The sequence below is a fragment of the Sapajus apella genome, unplaced genomic scaffold (assembly GCF_009761245.1).
Source record: "Sapajus apella isolate SASKATOON/1434 unplaced genomic scaffold, GSC_monkey_1.0 scaffold36, whole genome shotgun sequence".
NCBI lineage: Eukaryota > Metazoa > Chordata > Mammalia > Primates > Cebidae > Sapajus > Sapajus apella.
In genome coordinates this window covers 13034409-13052438 of record NW_022436976.1, presented here as the reverse complement: position 1 = coordinate 13052438, position 18030 = coordinate 13034409, and the positions used below count along the sequence as shown (strand labels likewise).

The 18030-nt window shown below is 35.3% G+C and overlaps 1 pseudogene; it reads left to right on the top strand.

Moving 5' to 3' along the window:
* Positions 1 to 3551: 3551 nt before the first annotated feature.
* On the top strand, positions 3552 to 12563 carry LOC116564142 (annotated as a pseudogene).
* Positions 12564 to 18030: the final 5467 nt, after the last annotated feature.

The window sequence follows — 18030 nt, the reverse complement described above, 5'->3', positions numbered from 1 at the left end:
CTCTCTTTGAGGGAGCAGGTACCCTTCTGGCCCAGGACATGTCTAGACATGCCAACCAGGAGATAATGCCTAGGATTAAGAACGTTGAGAATCTTCCTAGTGCCTTTTTTTTTTTTCCTGTGGCTGAGCTGGTACCCAAGTTGCAAGACAAAGTTCTTTTTACTCTTTCCTCTCCTTTACGCAGCAGAAAAAGTGTCTCGCCATGACTACCATAGCTGGAAATGTTCTGGGTAATACCTGAAGCCCATATAGTATTGGATCTTTCCCAAGTCCCATGGTAACTACTGCCTGGCTACTGCAGATGTTTATTCAAAGCCCAAAGTCTCTTTAGTCAGCAGGTCATGAATTCTGCCAGAACTAAGTCCTCCCCTTCAGGGCAGCAGCTTTGCTCCTGGCCAGTGTGGATCTAAATATGTCATCTTAGAGCTATGGCCTGGAATGGGGACTTTAAGACTCTGCTTGGTGCTTTATTTTACTGTGGCTGAGTGAGTACCTAAGGTGCATGACAAAGTTCTCTTCACTTTCCCCTCTCCTCTCCTCGAGTACAAGGAGTCTCTCCCAGAGCTGTGAGCTATGGTGCCTTGGGTTAGTGGAGGGGTGATGGAAGTACTCCTTTGCCTTCCCAGGTGTTTCATTGGGTCACAGGCCTTCCAAGTTCGCTGGCTCTGAGCTCAGCACAGCACCAAGACTTGCTCAGAAATTGCAGTCCCTGTGGCCTCGCTCTCTTTAAAGTTTATTTAAGGCCCTGGAGCACTATAGCCCATGTTGGTGGGGCTAGCTGGAACTCAGGTTCTCACCACTGGGATAGACAATGCCCCTCTGGCTACAGCTGGTCTTAATGCTCCCTCCATGGCACTGGCTGAATTCTGCCTGGTGTGATTTTCTACTGTGACAGAACAGCACTTTGTTCCAATGCAAAATCCCACAGGTACTTTGCTGTACCTCACACACACAAATTCTCATTATAAACCATGCTGTACTGCCAGGAGATGGAGAATTGTGGTGTAGGCAATTTAAGACTGTCTTTTCAACCCTCTTAAGTGCCTCTTTTAGTGACAGGATGTCAAAACCAAGTACCTGATTTATGCTTCCTGTGGAGATGCTTTCTTGTGTTGATGGTTGTATAATTTGGAGTTTCTGTCGGGGGAACAATTGCTGGGTTCTGTTTGGCCATTTACTCTGCCTATCTGTTACAATAACATTGTTTTAATTATAATTTGTAAATGTATGTTTATTTTTTAGATATTTTAACATAGGAAAAAGCTTTCCTTTTAGAAACCTAACTGCAGTTTTACTTAGTGTTTATAGAATAAAAAACAGTAAAATTCTATTATCATTTTAAATTTGGTATAGAAGATACTTTTAAGGAAACATCAATTAAAATCATCTAGTCTCTTTACATTTGCCTATTCTTTGAAAATTGTTTTGGCTATAATGAAACTATATTTACTTTAGCCATTAATATTTATTTTTATCTAAACTTTAAAAACATTTAACTTGGATTTCATAAAGCAATTTTTATAATACCTTATATAATTAAAATCTGATGTTACATTAACAAATATGTGCTTCATAAACATGCTTGGGAACAAGCACATTTGGTTATATGTGAAGATTCAACTCAACTCATGAGGGTAGAAGTGTGATCAAACATTACCCAGCAGTCTAGAGTTTTTGCCACTCTGTTTCTACTCTGGCCATCAAAAGATAACTCTAACTGAACTTGCTCTCCTGATACAAACAAGAGAAAATGGAACAAACTATGTAAAACCACTCTTTCAGAAATTGTACAACAGGCAGTATAGGGATATGATCCTTAGAGAAGAAAAACAAGAGAAATAAATGATATCTCTGGCTTTCCACCTCCAGTCAAAAGAGAACCTCATGAATGGGATACTAGTCACACAGAGTTGAGATAAAAGAAATTAGAGTTTGGGGAGATTGATGTGGCTGGGATTTCTGGAACAGATGGTGAGAGATAAATGAACTATGTAGAAAAAGAGCCCCAGAAACATGTATATGAGTTTTCTTAAGTGTTTTGCCCAAATACTAAACTGCACACTTACAAGGTAGAATATCACAAAGATTGGCAAGGAACATTTCTAGAAGAAAGACAAACTACTGGGAAACTGAAAGATAAAAAATCTTGAGAGTTTACACATTTGAGTTCTGACTGGTCAGAGTAGAGTTCTCATTGAATGTTTGATGCATTTGTTGGAAATTTCAGAGTACAGAGATTTTCAATTAGAGGTAATATTGCCCTTTAGGGTTGTTAAAGACAGTTTTGGTTTTCACAATTATAGGGCATGCTACTGGCAACTCATGGAGAGAGGATAGAGATGTCACTAAATATCAGTAAATGCAATGCACAGTACAGCCTCCTACAACAAAGAGATATTTAGGTCCAATCTGAAAATTACTGAGGTTGAGTAACCCCATCTTGGTAGTATAGCTACACTAACCCTGGAGTAAAGGTTACTTAGATGTTCCTAAAGATCAAAATTAAGCTGTGAAAGGAAAATCAGATTCAATAGTAAATTTGCTGCCTATCAAACAAAACACTGTTTCAAGGAAGACAACATAATCAGAATACAAAGAATGCAATAATCACAATGTCAATCACACAATCAAAAATTAATCAGTGTGTGAAAAAGCACAAAAATACCTCTCATAACTAGGGGAAAAATAAACATTTAGTAGGAAGTGTTAGAAATGAAAGAGATGATGGAATGAATAATCAAGAACTTTAAATATGCCATTACATATGTTCTTTAAAATGTAAAGAAAAATAAAAGCATAATAACAAGACACATGAAAGACATAAAAATGGAGTTGCTAAGGATAAAAAATACATTATCTGAAATTTAAAAAATTAACTAGATTGAACAAACTACTGATAAATAAACCAAAGTTGAATCTCAAAACATTTTTAGTGAAAAAAAAAGCCAATGTGAAAGAGCCCCTAGATTAAAATTTGTATAGTTCCATTTATATGAAATTCTAGATTAAGCAAAAGTAATTTATATGGACAAAAAGAAAGTCAATGTTTGGCAAGACTAAGGATATATTAGAAGATTGCAAAGCCGTATAAAGAATCTTTACTGTATTATAGAATATTTTTTATTATGATGATATTTACACAGCTATGCATATTGCTATAACTGAGCACATTAGAAGGAACTTGCCATGCTCTGAGTTCCAAATTAAGAGTCCTTTATTAATTAGCCAGTGACTGAGAGATAGCCAACGCTCAAAATTCTCTCGGCCCTGGGAAAGAGGCCTGATTCATTTTTATGTGATTTAGGTAGGGGAGGGGAGTACCTAGCTGAAGTGAAACTTTACAGAAGCAGAAAAGCAGGTTAGAGGAAGGGGCTGTGGGCAAAAGTGGTTTCCATACAATTACCAAGAAGGGGGGTGATCAGTCTCCTTCTATACAATGATCAAAGGGAAACTTTTTTCTTACAATAGCAAGGGGGAGGTATGCCAAGCTGGATGCAGTACAATGGTTACAGGTGTTAAGAACAGTAAGCTTCAGTGCTTCTAGGTGCAGCATGACCCAGTTATGCACCCAAATGGGCTGTGGTAAGGATGAGGAAGTCAGGTTGGAGTTTATAGCTAAAATGAACTCAGTTGTGATAGCCCAGGTTAGGTTATTACAATACATGTGGGTCAAAACTCAATAAACACTATACTTAAAATAGATTCGTTTTACTATATATGAATCAATTCTTGAAAAATAAAGATGAAATTTAATACATAATGAGAGAAAGAGACATCTTGTAAATTATCTTTACAAAATGCCTTCCAGTGTGAAATGGCAACGTGACCATCATCCCAAATAATAGCCTGAGAAGTAAAATAAGCAATCATTGACATCTTCAGAGCATTCTTCTGGAAATAGATTGATGAGTCCTAAATTTTAATTAAGGTATTTGCAAAGGCTATATTATAGAGAGATAAAATGTATAATATGTGAATAAACTACCTTGAATATAGTCACATTTTAAAAATAAACATTTGAATCTGAACAGTCATGGACACTGGGAATTTTTATTTCTGATTGTGTTATACCTTCAGAAAACATTTTTATATATCTTGGTGTGTGTGTGTGTGTGTGTGTGTGTGTGTTTTGTGTGAGAGAGTGTGTGTTTGTGTGTTGGGGAATTCTGTTAGTACAGCTTTAAATTTTCCTTGATTTAATTTTATCATCACAGCATTATCTGCTTTCATTTCAGGTGCTTCAAACTTATCAGCCATAGTGATGTGTTTAAAGCAAAGAATGTCATAGATAGATAGCATAGCAGGCCACTGTATCATTGTCAATAATACTGAATGTCTACATAAACCACAAAATTAAATGACTTGAAATATCACAAAGTGCTATGTTTGCATAGGCATCAATTGGACTTAGATATAGGAGTCCCAGAGGGGATTAATTTGCATAACATTTACATTGCCACTCTTGTCAATTAGCTCAGACATAAGCCAACTGAGTAGACACTTACGGGGCCAAACTAAAGAAAAATATATCAGTTAATTTTAGCTCCATATCTAGAGGCACACCTACAGCATTGGGGAGAAAGGGAAAAAATAGAAAGGTCAGACCTAAACTTAATATTTTCAGTGTCTCAAATATTTCTGAACGCAATTCATATTTTACGTGTGAGTATGTGTCTCTGTTTTCTTTTCTTCAAACCTAAACCAAGCCTGCTCAGAAACACAGAACATTTTTAGTGTAAAGTTGCTTATCCATATGTCTATGGAGCAAAGCAATCCTTTCAAACTCTGAAAATGGATCATTAAGTTCAGTTTATCAAAAGTTGGCATGTAAATTTTCAAACAAATGTTGGCAACATCCACATCTATGTTTCAATTAGGTTGATTTTTATATTCTGCTAGATTTCTGATACATACATTATAAACTTGTGTAAAATTTAAAAACTCAATTTAGAAACTTTGTAAACACTTTTTATTTTATTTTTTATTGCATTTTAGGTTTTGGGGTACATGTGAAGAACATGCAAGATTGTTGCATAGTTACACACATGGCAGTGTGATTTGCTGCCTTCCTCCCCATCACCTATATCTGGCATTTCTCCCCATGCTATCTCTTCCCAACTCCCCACTCCCCACTGTCCCTCCCCTATTTCTCCCCGACAGACCCCAGTGTGTGATGCTCCCCTCCCTGTGTCCACGTGTTCTCATTGTTCAACACCCACCTATGAGTGACAACATGTGGTGTTTGATTCTTGTGTCAGTTTGCTGAGAATGATGGTTTCCAGGTTCATCCATGTCCCTACAAAGGACACGAACTCATCATTTTTGATGGCTGCATAATATTCCATGGTGAATATGTGCCACATTTTACCTATTCAGACTATCATCAATGGGCATTTGAGTTGGTTCATGTCTTTACTATTGTAAACAGTGCTGCAATGCACACATTCGTGTGCACGTGTCCTTATAGTAGAATGATTTATAATCCTTTGGAATATATACCCAGTAACGGGATTGTTGGGTCAAATGGAATTTCTATTTCTAGGTCCAACAAACATAGGAAAAAATGCTCATCATCACTGGTCATTAGAGAAATGCAAATCAAAACTACATTGAGATACCATCTCAATGTAGAATAGTTAGAATGGCGATCATTAAAAAATCTGGAGACAACAGATGCTGGAGAGGATGTGGAGAAATAGGAAAGATTTTACACTGTTGGTGGGAGTGTAAATTAGTTCAATTGTGGAAAACACTTTTTATTTCAACATTTAGAATAGAAATGTAAAATTTATCACTTGAGAATATATTGTAAAGTTCTCCATGAAGATTCAAAACATTTACCTCTGTAATAGAAACAATATAGAGCTTGCAAGTCCAAATGCAATTATTAATATTACACATAGATTTTGTTTCCCTGCAATATCATAAACTGTGAACTCAACCTTAGCTTTATCATTTTATACATTCTCAGTGTGCTTGCATTTCCTGTTAAAGGTTTGGAAATTGGTATATACACTGAAATAGAATATGATGCTTATGGATCCAAGCATCATTATGTTATTGTTACCCAAGGTGAGAATACAAAGACATTATATTCCATACATGTGATTATTATCTTATGTCAGTGTTGTCAAACCAGAAACTTTTCTTCTTTTCACTCCCTCTGCATATATGTCATCTCCTTCTATCTATCCATCTTAACTTTCTGTGAATGTCTGCCAGGGTAAAGACCCAGCTCAGAGTCTCTGCTAAATTCTTTCATTCGTCATGATGAGGGGAATGAACTAAACTGACTGTTTTCTGAAAATAAAATTAGAACTAGGAGCCATCATCAGCTACTGTGCTAAAATGTCTGCTCCAGGCAAAGGCCAAGGCCATAGCTTGTATTTTTACATATCTTTTAAGGTAGCATATTGCTTGGAATATAGAAATTCCATAATACTTATAACAACAAAAAACGAATTATAAATGAATTACTCAAAAAGTCTAGAGCATTCCATTTATTTTTTTAAATAAACGAAATGTACCTAAGGTATTTAAATAACTTCCAAACTTGCAGCTATTGAGTGATAAAGCTTCATAGAAAAAATTTTTAATATATTTTTCTTCCCTTTAAAAATTAATAAATATAACAGATTTACTGAAGAGTACTTATATATTATATTTAATGGACATAACAGCAATATAACATATATACCAAAGAATCTATCTAATTATGTTTTTAAGATGAAAATTTACTTTGGAAATGTCTAAGCTTATGAAATAAAAGAGAAATAACCATTTTACATTCTTCTTAGCGTGCCACTCTGATTGCATTCTCTTCCCTACCTGAAAAGGCCTGTACTTTCCAGAGTTTGTAGATGTCAGTTTCATGATTTTTCTCTTACCACAGTTTTGCGAAATATACATATTCCTAAATAGTACTTTTAAATGAAGCCTAATTTTTAAATGTATATTAATGGAATTATACTTCATCTTAAAATGGGAGAAAATATATTGATTTATGGAATTCACTCATTTTTTAATTGTTCTATACTATTCCATTGTTTTAATATATCTCATTTACTCATACTATTGATTGATATTTTGGTTGTTACCGGTTTTTAACTAATACAAACAATAATGCTACAAATATTCTTATACAGATTTACCAGCACACAAGTGAAAGAATTTCTCAAGATATGTTAGAAATAGAATTACCGAGTCATAAAGTATGCACAATATTTTTTTTGGGGGGTAATAAGGTATAATTTAATTTTTTCCCAGTCATATTAGACTTAAATCTTACAGAAAAAGAATTTTTACTAATTACATAAAGAAGTAACCGCAAATGTTTCTGTTTAACATGGAAACCTAAATTCAACATAAATTATATTTTCAGAAATTTTGATTTTGAATGTTTATAATCTCAATATCACTGTTTGTGAACAATGTTTATATATGTTTTCTTTTTTCACTTCTTGACAAAATTACCCATATACTTTTATTTTCAAAAATATTATTTGAGAAGCACCGAGATGGTTGACTAGAAGCAGCTGGTATTCACTGCTCTCACAGAGAGAGACACAGTAGTAAGCAAACACTAATTCTTCTAGTAGGTCATCCAAACAGCCACATAGAGATTCATCAAGAAAGCAATTGCAGCTAGTGCACACTGCTCTTACAGAGAGGAAACCCAGCTAATGACTTCATTTGACCATGGCTTTATAGTTCTCTGGGGTGGAGCCACCAGAGGCGACTGACAAGCCCTACCATTGCTGCCATCAGAATCCTTGCCCCAGCTGCCCCCAAGCTGGAGAGGGGACAAAACACCTGAGATCATCCCAGGGCAGGAGTGTGCAGCCTGGGAATGCTGAGCAGAGATTCCTGGGCAGCACTCAAGCAGGAGAGGAGCCCACTGTCAGAGAACTGAGAGGAGTGACTCACATGGGCTCATGGGGAACCAAGTGAGAAGGGTGCGCCTCCCTCCACAGGGCTGGCCTGGAATATGTATGGTCTATCTCCCTGCTGCAGCTTCCACCCACAGGAACCCCATGGCTTGGACCGCTTAACAAAAGAGATGCAGGTGTAGTGCTAGTGATCAAAGGGAGCCTATATGGTTTGGCTGTGTCCCAACCGAAATTTCATCTTGAATTATAGTTTCCATAATTCTGACATGTTGTGGGAGGGACCCAGTGGAAGGTAACTGAATCATAAGGGCAGTTTCCCCCATACCGTTCTTGTGGTGATGAATATGTCTTACGAGATCTGATGGTTTCAGAAGCAGTTTCCTCTTTTGCCTGCCTCTCATTATCTTTTGCCTGCTGAGATGTAAGGTGTGCCCTTCGCCTTCTGCCATGATTGTGAGGCCTCCCAGTCACACAGAATTAAACTTCTTTTCCTTTATAAATTACCCAGTCTTGGGTATGTCTTTATCAGCAGCATAAAAACAAACAAATACAGGGATACCCCCAAGGCCCAGGAGTGGTCTTCATGAGAGGGTAATCTCTCTCCACACCACATCACAGAGTAGGGTTCCGAACACCAGGAAATATAAAAAAGCCATCCAGCCGAGTAAAAGCCTAATACAAGTGATTACTCTTAAGCACTGTCTACTGAATCAACGCCCAAGCCACAACAAAAATACTTTGCTAATATACCCTACTGTGAAACCAAAGGCAAGAATGTAGCCACAAATTAAGACTCTGCCCGGAGCCTCAGCCTGCCAAAACTATCCAGATATAAAGTTAACTGACTATATTCAACTTATATCATAGTTAAAAGAACACTAGCACTCTAAGAAGAGAAAAAATCTGTGTAAGAACTCTGGTAATTCAAAAGTTAGTGTCCTCATACTTGCAGATGGGTCCACTAGCTTCCCAACAAATGGTTCATAACCAGTCAGTCTGAAATAACTGAAGTGACATGTAATTCAGAAGAAAGTGGAAATCCAATCCAAGAAATCCAGTAAAATATTTCGAGCGCTAAAAGACAACATAGCCATTTTAAGAATGAACCAAGCTAAGCTTCTATATCTGAAAAATTCACTACAATAATTATTTCATAATGCAATCAGAAATATTAACAGCAGAGTAAAACAAGCTGAGGAAAGAATGTCAGAGCACAAAGACTGGTTCTTTGATTCAAGCCAGTCAGTCAAAAGTATAGAAAATATGATTTTTTTTAAATGAATAAAACCTCTGAGAAATACAGGATTATATGAAGAGACCAAATCTATCACTCATTGCTCATTGGCATTCTTGAAAGAAAAAAAAAAAATAACAACTTGGAAAATATGTTTGAGGGTATAGTCCATAGAAATTTTCCTAATCTTTCTAGAGAGATTGACATGCAAATAAATTTAAAAAAACTACAGGAAACCCCAGCTAGATACTATACAAGATGACTATCCACAAAGCACAAAGTTATTAGTTTCATCAAGGTCAATGTAAAAGAAAAATCTTAAAGGCAGCAAGAGAAAAGGGACAAGTAACTACACAGAGAACCCCATCAGACTAGCAGCAGACCTGTAGCAGAAACTTTACAAGCCAGAAGAGACTGTGGATCTATTTTCAGCATGCCTAAAGAAAAGAAATTCCAACAAATGTTTTGTATCCTGCCAAAATAAGTTTGAAAGTAAAGAAGAAATAAAATCTGTCTCAGATCATCAAATGCTAAGAGAATTTGTTTAGACCAGACCAGCCTTACAACAGGTCCTTAAGAGAGTGCTAAAAATGGAATTGAAAAATGACACCTGCTACCACTAAAACACACTTAAGGACATAGCCCACAGGCACTATGAAACAATCACACAGCCAAGTCTGCATAAAAACTAGCTAACAACATGAACATAGGAGAAAAATCTCACATATTAATACTAACACTGATTGTAAATGGGCTAAATGCCCTCAATTAAAAGTTATAGAGTGTCATACTGTATAAAAACAAACAAACAAACAAAAACAAGACCTAATCATCGGCTATCTTCCAGTGATTCATCTCAAATGTAACAATACCCACAGGCTCGAAGTAAAAGGATGAAAAAACATATACCTTGCAAATGGAAAGCAAAAAAAGAGCAGGAGTCACTATTCTTATACCAGATAAAGCAGACATTAAACCAATAAAAATTAAGGACAAAGAATGGCATCCCATAACAAGAAAATGTACAATCCAACAAGAAGATTTAACTACCCTAAGTATACATGCACCCAACATTGGAGCATGCAGATTCACAAAACAAGTTCCTCATGGCCTAATAAAAAGACCGAGAAAACTACACAACAATAGTGGGGGATTTCAACAACCCACTGACAGCATTATATAGACCACCAAGGCAGAAAACTTAACTCTAGAATTAAGCTCAATACGTGATCAATTAGACCTAATAGACATCTACAGGACACTCCACCCCAAAATCTCAAAATAAACATCTCTCTCATCTGCACATAGAACATATGCTAAGATCAACCACATGCTCTCTCATAAGGCAAATCTCAATAAATTCAAAAAAATAAAATCATACCATGCATAGTCTCGAACCACAGGGAAATAAAAATAAAAATCAATATTAAGAAGATCTCTCAAAACCACTCAAATACACATAAATTAAACAACTTGCTCCTCAATAATTCTTGTGTGAACATTAAAGGCAGATATTTAAAAATTTTTTGTAAATAATAAAAATAGTAACTGAACATACAAACATCTTAGGGATGCAGACAAAGCAGTGTTAAGAAGAAAGTTTATAGTGCTAAACACCTTCTTTAAGAAATTAGAAAGATCTCAAATTAACAATCTAACTTTGCACCTCAAGGAACTAGGAAAAAAAAGAATAAACTGACCCTGAAGCTAGAAAAAGAAAGGAAATAACTAAAATCAGAACAGAACTGAGTGAAACTGAGATGCAAAAAGTCTGTATAAAAATTCAAGGAAACCAAGAGTTGGTTTTGGGAAAGAAGCTATAAGACTGATAGACCACTAGCTGGATTATCAAAGAAAAAAAAATCCAAATAAGCACAATTAGAAATGACAAAGATAGCATTACAACTGATCCCACAGAAATACAAAAGATTCTTAGAGATCATTATGAACATCTATATGCACACAAATTAGAAAATCTACAGAAAATTGTTAAAGTCCTAGAAACATGATCTCCCAAGATTGAACCAGGAAGAAAGTGAAAATCTGAGCAGGCCAATAACAAGTTCTGAAATTGTATCAGTATTTAAAAACTTACCAACCAAAAAAAAAAAAAAGGCTAGTACCAGATGGATTCATAGCTAAGTTCTACCAGATATATGAGGAAGAATTGGTATCAGTCCTACTGAACCCATTCAAACAAAATTGAGGATACTTCTCCCTAACTCATTCTATAAATCAGAAACATCCTAACACTAAAATCTGGCAGAGATACATCAACAAAAACAAACAAACAAAAAAAACTTCAGGCCAATATCACTAATAAACATAGATGCAAAAATCTTCAACAAAACACTAGTAAACTGAGTCCAGCAGCCCATAAAAAAGTTAATATCCAGAATTAAGTAGGTTTCATTCCTGGGATGAAGTCTGATTCATCATAGGCAAATCAATAAATTTGATTTATCACATAAACATAAGTAAAAGCAAAAGCCATATGATCATCTCAATAGATGCAGAAACATATTATGATAAAATCTAACATCTCTTCATGATAAAACCCTCAACAAACTAGGATCAGTAAGCATACATAGATAAGAGAATGAATTTGTCCTCATCAAGAAGGATGTGGATGAAGTTTACATGGACAAGGTAGAGATGGAGTATCTCCTAGAAGGGCTGACTGATGAGATCAACTTCCTCAGGCAGCTGTATGAAAAGGAGATCCATGAGCTGCATTCCCAGATCTCACACACATCTGTGGTACTGTCCACGGACAACAGATGCTCCTTGGACATGGACAGCATCATTGCTGAAGTCAAGGAGCAGCGCAAGGAGATTGCCAACCTAAGCCGGGCTGAGGCTAAGAGCGTGTAGCAGATCAAGTATGAAGAGCTGCAGATGCAGGCTGGGAAGCATGAGGATGACCTACAGCGTGCAAAGTGAGATCTTCCTAATGAACTGGAACAACAGCTGGCTCCAGGCAGAGATAGAGGTCCTGAAAGGCCAGAGAGCTTCCCTGGAGTCCACCATCACAGATGCTGAGCAGAGTTGGAAGGTGGCCGTTAAGGATGCCAAAGCTGTCTGAGCTGGAGGCCGCCCTGTAGCTGGCCAAGCAGGACACACTGTAGCAGCTGTGAAGTACCAGGAGTTGATGAATGTCAAGCTGGCCCTGGACCTCAAGATTGCCACCTATAGGAAGCTGCTGGAGGACGAGGAGAGCCAACTGGAGTCTGGGATGCAGAACATGAGTACCCATAAGAAGACCACCAGTGGTTATGCAGGTGAGCTGAGCTCAGCCTATGGGGGCCTCCAGCTTCTTCAACCGTACCAACTCCTCCAGGGCCATGGTTGTGAAGAAGATCATGACCTGCAATGGGAAGCTGGTGTCCAAGTCTTCTGACATTCTGCCCAAGTGAACAGCCAGGGCAGCCTCTCCCAGCCTACCTCTTCTGTAGCTGCCCCAGTGATTGAGAGGGAAGCTGCTGTGCAGGAGGGCACAGGGAACAGGAGACTCACCTGAGGCTCTGCCCTTGCCCTCAGCACACCCATGAGGGGAGCTCACTGTCTGGGGTATCCCCTTTGCCCATGCCTACAGCTACAAAACAATTCATTTTATTTTTCAAAATGAAACCTCAACTAGCCCTGCCAACTGTCTAAAAAAAGTACTACCCAAAGCAATCTATAGATTGAACACTATTCCTATCAAAAGACCAATGACATACTTCAGAAAAATGGGAAAAAAGTACTAAAATTTCTATGTAACCAAGAATGTTCCAGAATAGCAAAAGCCATCCTGAGCAAAAAATAAAACTGAAAGAATCACATTACCTGCCTTTAAATTATACTACAGAGCTACAGCAACCAAAACAGGATGGTATTGGCATAAAAACAGACATAGTCACCAATGGAAGAGAATAGTGAACCCAGAAATAAAGCCACACACTTACAACCATCTGGTCTTTGATGAGGCTGACAAAAACAAGGAACGGGGAAAGAACTGTCTGTTCAATAAGTGGCACTGGAATAAATGGCTAGCCATATGCAGAAGACTGTAACTGGACCCTCACCTTTTACTGTATACAAAAATTAACTTGAGATAAATTAAATATTTAAATGTAAGACCTCAAACCATAAACATCATAGAAGAAAAAACTAGTTAATACCTTTCTCAACTTTGGCCTTGGAAAATAATTTTTGACTATGTCCCCAAAAGGAAGTGCAACAAAAAACCAAAATTACAAGTGGGACTTAATTAAACTAAAGGGCTTCAGCACAGCAAAAGACACTATCAATAGAGTAAACAATCTGCAGAATGAAAGAAAATATTCACAATCTATGCATCCAACAAAAATCTAATATTCAGATCTATGGGGAACTTAAATCAACAAAAAAACAAGTCTTTATAAAACAGGCAAAGGATAGGAACAGACACTTCTCAAAAGATATACAAGCAGCCAACAAATGTAAGAAAAAACACTCATTACTGATCATCAGAGATAGCCAAGCAAAACCACAGAGGTACAGATACCATCTCATACCAGTCAGAATGGCTATTACTAAAAACTCAAAAAACAACAAATGCTGGTAAGGCTGCAAAAAAAAGGGAATGCTTATATAACATTGACAAAAATGTAAATTAGTTCAGCCACTGTGGAAAGCAGTTTGGAAAAGTCTCAGCTAACTTAAAACAGAGCTACCGTTCAACCCAGCAATCTGACAACTGGGTAAATACACAAAGGAAAATGGATCATTATACCAAAATTACACATGCACTTGTATGATCATTGTCACACTATGCATAATAGCAAAGACATGTAATCAACCCATTAGTGGTGAATTAGATTAAAAAATGTATATCATATACACTATGGAATATATACACAGCCATAATAAACAGTGAAACCAGGTGCCTGCAACAACGTGAATGGAGCTAGAGGTCATGATCCTAAGCAAAGTAAGACAGGGACAGAAAACCTAATGTCATTTGTTCTCACTTAAAAGAGGGAGCTGAATATTGAGCACACGTGGACATAAACATGTGAACAATAGACACTAAAGATTTCTGCAAAGGAAGGGAGGGAGGAAGTATGGGTTGAAAAACAACTTATTGAATACTATACTCACTATCTCAGTGCAATATACCCATGGTAAACCTGATCATGTAACCCCATATCTACAATAAAAAAAATTGAAATTAACCAAGTATATATCACTTTATATAGGATTATATATATGTATATATATTTTATGCTTAATCTGTAATTTAACACATCAGTGGGTAAAACACTCATTTTAACTTCAGCAGGGTACATTCTTCAGATCAGAAACATCCATCTTTATTGATATTAATTCTACATTAATACCGATAGAGATTCTCATTCACGGTAACTAAAATATTGGAATACATAAGTTCAATTTAATGGAGGAACAACATGTTTGCTAAGAAATCATGTTATGTTACAGTCCAAAGCAAGGTGAGATGGATCTATCACATTATATGAGATAGAATTTTATCAATGGTATTAGTGAGAATTAATAATCCAAAGAAATCCCTAATTGTCATTTTGCTCTACTGTGCATTTAAATTTTAAAATATATATCTAAAATCATGCAAAATATTTTTGGAATTCATAAAGATACACACCTATTGAGCTTAATAGATAATGTCAATTTTTTTTTCTGTAGTGAGTGTATAAATTTTTACATCCCTAGGCATTGTAAGCATCTCCAAAGCTGTACATTTAGCAAACATTTAACATTGTCAGACTTTATATCTTCCTAGATGGAAGTTATGATCTCATATCCCATACTTCAATATGTATTTCTCTGATTGTTATCGAGGTTAAGCATCATTTTATTTGTTTACTGAATACTGGTATCTTCTTTTCTGTGAGATTCCTATTACAATGTAGCTGCAAACTATGGATTCTGGAATGAAACTGCATTCAAATTCTGTCTCTACCATTCACTATATGTGGGATTTACACACATTAAAAAAAATCTCCCTGCTAATGTATCACCTACAAAATAAGAATTGCAAGAATATCTAACTGATAATGCTGCTGTGAATATTAAATGTCAATATATATAATCTGCATAAAAAGTATATCCACATAGTTACATATATGTTTATTATTGTTTCTTCAGACTATCTTTTTCTGTCTTGTTTGTAGGTTATAACATACAATATTTAGAATATACAATTTTTAAATTTTTTTAGAATTTGTTATTTGTATTTTTTCAAATCTGGCTTATTGATATTGATAGTCTCTGTCATTGTTTCAGTATATTTTATATTTCTTTAAAATATTGTTTTATACTTTGCATCTGATCTTTTAATAGCTAAATTTACTTTGGGCCTAATTACACATTTTTAGATGTTTATCTCATGTTTCCTCATGGTAGTTAGTTTTTCTCATAGTTTAGTAATTTTCAGTGATGACCCTACCTTCCTTGGACATTTGTTGGAAATCTTTAGGGCCTATCTTCCTTGGATATTTGTGGGAAATCTTTGAGGCATGGGTTTGAAATTATTTCCACAGAGATGATTTGCGTGTGCTTCTCCCAAGTGATTGTGCTTAATTATTGCAAGGGATAATAACAACTTGCACTTTCCTTCAAAGATATTTTCAAGTTTAAAATTTGGGGATTTTGAGGAAAGGTTGTACAAATGTAGGATTATTGAAGATATGTGTTTAGAATTTAGAGACAATGATGAGATTGGCTTAAATTCCCAAATTCTTATTCTCCTGGGAATTTTATTATTCTTTCAGATCATATACTAGGAATTCTTTCTTTGGGGATGTAGAATATGAACATGGGATAATGGGGTGTGGGTGGGGTTAGTAGCCCCCCACCTGGTTTGTCCTCTGGCTTGGCTTAGATGCTAGCATGCCTAACTCACTGACTGAAAGCCAGCCTCTAAACTAGCAATTATTGGCTCTACTTTCTTATTAACATGGATTTTACTTTCTTGTTATTTCTGGTTTCTAAAGCATTCTCTAAATTTCTAACTGTATCAGGCATGCTTTAAATATATATCTTTCTATTTTATCCAGCATTAATAAGTGTACTGTATCTGGAGTAGTTTTTCTGAACATTTAATCCTCAACTGTTCTCTGAATATTTAATCCTCAGTAAGCAAATTCTTATTTTTCTCACTAGGTAAATTTAAATTTCTAAAAGTATGTAGCTGGTGAAAGTCAGTATCCACTTTGTAAGTTTTTTCTATATAGTTCTATTGGAACTTTATTAGTAAGACAATTCACATGTTCAAACACATGGTTCACATCTGAATTCAATACTAGAATATAGAACTCATCAAAAGCAGGCCATATCTGAAGCTAACTAACAGATCAGAAAGTAAGAATGGAAATAGAAACTATTTAGAGGAAATAATGATATATATATATGTGTAAATATTTTTTGCATATTTGTGAAGAATAAGAGTTTTGAGGTTGGAGAGGATAGTTTTGAAAAAGCATTTACAGGAAAGTTTATGAAACACAAATGATCCTACATGAACTTTTTTTCCTTATGCTGTATTATCAGTCAGAAAACTTAAGTCAACAAAGTTGAAAGCAATAAGCCTGATATGTCTGAGTTTTCTGAAATTATAAACAGCTCTTTGTGTTCAAAATGAGAAATAAAGATATTTTAGCTGCATGTATAGTAAGTTGAAATCTAGTAGTCTAATTTTTTAGAGAAGGATGTGAGTATGGATATTTCTGATGTTCAGTTTCCCTTTATATGTCCAATTAACCTTTATTTACTAAGAAACCATGGCATTCTAATTTGATTGGCAGCACAAGAGCTGGTGCCAGTAATGAGAGTTGAGAAACTCTGCTGGAAAATCATGGTTTATTAATACATTATTAAACACTTTAAATGGATTCCAATGGTGTATGTCTAAGGAAGGAAATAATTCAGCATTTGTTAGTTAATGACAGAGTACAGAATTGAAATTTACATTATAAGCCTTACGTTAAAAGTCCTAATGTGCCAGCAATTGAATTATACATTACAAAATGATAGTGTATATCATGTTCCCCTTTACCAGGGATAACTATAAATCTTATAATTATATATGTTTATCCAGGCAAATGCATATTATCATGTAGAAAAGTAATCTAGAAAAGTATAATTACAAATAAAATAAAAATTAAATGCATTTGCAATATATGTGTAATATATGTATGATGAACCCTTAGTATACTTATTACTTGAAGCTAAATGATATCATACACAGTGGAAATATGCAATTTGAATTGTGCTTTGCTTTTAAAGAACACATACTCAGTAAGAATATAAGTGAATTTAAAGCCCCACTAACATAACATGTTAACATTCTAAACCCTTTCCAGGAAAATACAAATAGCTCTTGAGGTTAGAAAACATCCACATCTCTGTTTTAATTTCTAACACCAATCTATACAATGAATATATTCATTAATTTATTTCTCACTTTTATGTTTGAATATATTGGCAATATAAGGATAAATTATTTGTATATATATCTAATTAATTCATACTTACACACAAGATACGAAAAATTTTAGGAAATTTTTGACATTTCCAAGTGCAGAATTTTAAAGTATTTTTCACCAAATTTGGGCTCTTGAGTATGAACAGATAAATTCTTCATGCATTTTTTACAGTATTAATGATCTGTAAATAATTGAATTTGTATTAACAGTACTCTGTTTTTCCTTTGGTGTAAGCTGAACTGTCAACTTTTGTTTTATCTTTGTACACACATAGTTTAAACACAATTGACTGATGTACCAATAACAACTTATGTTGACTAAACCACTGATTAAAATCGGTGTTTCTCAAACCGTATACCTTGAAATTTAGGAAAAGTGATCTCTAAATAATTCCAGGGAACAAATTAGCAGTAGGAAATAC